Source organism: Lolium rigidum, chromosome 2 (assembly GCF_022539505.1).
Source record: "Lolium rigidum isolate FL_2022 chromosome 2, APGP_CSIRO_Lrig_0.1, whole genome shotgun sequence".
In the NCBI taxonomy this organism is placed as follows: domain Eukaryota; kingdom Viridiplantae; phylum Streptophyta; class Magnoliopsida; order Poales; family Poaceae; genus Lolium; species Lolium rigidum.
In genome coordinates, this window is record NC_061509.1 from 126,338,797 (window position 1) to 126,342,441 (window position 3,645).

The following is a 3,645-nucleotide window of genomic DNA, read 5'->3' on the forward strand; positions in this document are numbered from 1 at the left end:
GGGTTTCGTTTTGTACAAGTTACGGAGTCCGGGACGGTTTCTAACTCATCCCGCCGGATTACAAATAACACTTCCTATTACAACTCTAACTTTCCTTAATATATCTTGGGCTCCCGAATCTTCTTATTCTTCGGGTAGTGGGCCTTCAGTAAACCCCGGGTACTATCTTCGGCAGGCCCATTTGGGATGCCTATGTCACTGTGGCATCTTGTTAATAGGTTAGTTCCGGAAAACGCATAAAAACATTATAAAGTGTGAGCAAAACATGTAGGTATTGTCATAAAACAAGCATGGAACATCAGAAATTATAGATATGTTGGAGACATATCAAAACTCTCAGCTTGTGAAAACATCTTGGGGAAAAATTCTTTGACCCTGCCTCTCTAATATTTCCCTGACTTTGAATCACTGAAACATGGGTCGCACAGGGTGCAGGACCAAAGTCAAGAAAGGCGAAGTCACAGAATCCCCTTCGAGATCTTATGATGTAGGGCCCGCTCATCGGGTGATACAGCTGCACATAGGCTCCGCAGTAGTCCTCCTCTCTCGAAATTCTCAGCTTGTGAACACACATGCAAGGGCTCTGCAGTAGGTCAATAGTGTAGCCCTCTGACATACATCAGGATGTCAGGATTGGACAGAGATGGCGCGTAGAAGAAGGGAAAGATTTACTGGCGCCTCTCCTGCTCGGGTGAAGCGGGAGAAATGCATCACCTTTTTGGGTGATGTTGACTGGTGTCCCTAGAGCTTTTGTCAGCACATGCTTGCGCTGTCATTGCTCACCTGCGTAGGAAATTGCATAAACCAACCATTTTGATTAAAAGCATTTGTATTGGAAATTTGTAGGATAAACCTTATAGTGCTCTGATTCATGTTACTTGATGATAATATAGATGTATCTGGACACATTTTAGTTATAAATACATCCATTTAGCATCAAGTAGTATGAATCAGAGGCAGTAGGATCAGAAATTTTTCTTGTATGGTTAAAGTATTGATACTAGCTAGTATTCTTCCAAACAAACTTTCAATTATGCTAAATTTCATAGGAAATCTAACGCATATCCACCCATATGTATATACCTCTATTCATTTGGTGGAACCAAACAAACCATGGTTAGGGTTAGGGTTAGGGTTTAGGGCTAGGGTTAGGGTTAGGGGTAGGGTTATGGTTAGGGTTTAGGGTTTAGGGTTAGGGTTAGTGTTTAGGGGTAGGTTTAGGGTTAGGGTTAGGGTTAGGGTTTAGGGTTTAGGGTTTAGGGTTTAGGGTAGGGTTAGGGTTAGGGTTAGGGTTAGGGTTAGGTTTAGGGTTAGGGTTAGGGTTAGGGTTTAGGGTTAGGGTTTAGGGTTTAGAGTTTAGGGTTTTTTAGGGTTAGGGTTATAGATAAACCTTATAGTGCTCCGATTCATATTACTTGATGATAATACAGATGTATCTGGACACATTTTAGTTATAGATACATCCATTTTAGCATCAAGTAGTATGAATCAGAGGCAGTAGGATCGAAACTTTTTCTTGTATGGTTATTTTATTTCAAGGATTGATTTCCGTACTAGCTAGTATTCTTCTAAACAAACTTTCAATTACGCTAAATTTCATAAGAAATCTAACGCATATCCACCCATATGTATATACATCTATTTCATGTGGTGGAATCAAACAAACTATAGTTAGGGTTAGGGTTAGGATTAGGATTAGGGTTAGGTTTAGGGTTATGGTTAGTGTTAGGGTTAGGGTTAGGGTTAGGGTTAGGGTTAGGGTTAGGGTTTAGAGTTAGGGTTAGGCTTAGGGTTTAGGGTTTAGAGTTTAAGGTTTTTTAGGGTTAGGGTTATAGATAAACCTTATATTGCTCCGATTTATATTACTTGATGATAATATAGATGTATCTGGACACATTTTAGTAGATACATCCATTTTAGCATCAAGTAGTATGAACCAGAGGCAGTAGGATCGAAAGTTTTTCTTGTATGGTTATTTTATTTCAAGGATTGATTTCCGTACTAGCTAGTATTCTTCCAAACAAACTTTCAATTACGCTAAATTTCATAGGAAATCTAACGCATATCCACCCATATTTATATACCTGTATTTCATGTGGTGGAATCGAACAAACTATGGTTAGGGTTAGGGTTAGGGTTTAGGGTTAGGATTAGGGTTTAGGGTTAGGGTTAGGGTTAGGGTTAGGATTAGGGTTTAGGGTTAGGGTTAGGATTTAGGGTTAGGGTTATGTGAAGGGTTTAGTGTTAGGGTTAGGGTTAGGGTTAGGGCTAGGGTTATGGTTTAAGGTTTAGGGTTTAGGGTTTTTTAGGGTTAGGGTTATAGATAAACCTTATAGTGCTCCGATTCATATAACTTGATGATAATATAGATGTATCTGGACACATTTTATTTATAGATACATCAATTTTAGCATCAAGTGGTATGAATCAGAGGCAGTAGGATCGGAAGTTTTTCTTGTATGGTTATTTTATTTCAAGGATTGATTTCCGTACTAGTTAGTATTCTTCCAAACAAACTTTCAATTATGTTATATTTCATAGGAAATCTAACGCATATCCTCCCATATGTATATACCTCTATTTCATGTGGTGGAATCAAACAAACTATGGTTAGGGTTAAGGTTATGGTTAGGGCTAGGGTTAGGGTTAGGGTTTAGGGTTAGGGTTTAGGGTTCTTTAGGGTTAGGGTTATAGATAAACCTTGTAGTGCTTCGATTCATATTACTTGATGATAATACAGATGTATTTGGACACATTTTAGTTATAGATACATCCATTTTAGCATTAAGCAGTATGAATGAGAGGCAGTAGGATCGGAAGTTTTTCTTGTATGGTTATTTCCGTACTAGCTAGTATTCTTCCAAACAAACTTTCAATTACGCTAAATTTCATAGGAAATCTAACGCATATCCACCCATATGTATATACCTCTATTTCATGTGGTGGAATCAAACAAACTATGGTTAGGGTTAGGCTTAGGGTTTAGGGTTAGGGTTAGGGTTAGGGCTAGGGTTAGTGTTAGGTTTAGGGTTAGGGTTAGGGTTTAGGGTTAGGGTTAGGGTTAGGGTTTAGGGTTAGGGTTTAGGGTTAGGGTTAGGGTTAGGGTTTAGGGGTTAGGGTTAGGGTACACATTGTGTCTATGGGAGGTGAGGTAGGATAGGTGGAGGTGGGATGCATGGGGCAGGGTGGGGTCAATGTGGGTCTGGTGGGTGGTGTTGGAGATTGAGGGAAATGTGGGTGTTTAATTATTAGGTCCGCGGGAGATGCGATGGGGTGGTAATCGGGAGGTGGGGTGAGGTCAATGAACTTCGAAATTTTTTAGTGAACTTCCCAAAAAATCAATGAACTTTTAAAAAATGAAGTGAAAAAATAATAAGTGAACTTAAAAAAGTGAATTTCCAAGAAAAAAATAAAGTAAACTTCGAAAATATGGACAGAACTTTCAGAAAATGAAGTGAACTTCCAAAAAATGAAGTGAACTTCCAAAAATAATAAGTGAACTTAAAAAACTGAATTTCCAAGAAAAAAATAAAGTAAACTTCCAAAATATGGACAGAACTTTCAGAAAATGAAGTGAACTTCTGAAAAAATGAAGTGAACTTCCACAACAAGTGAAGTGAACTTCCCAAAAATCTAAGTTTTTTA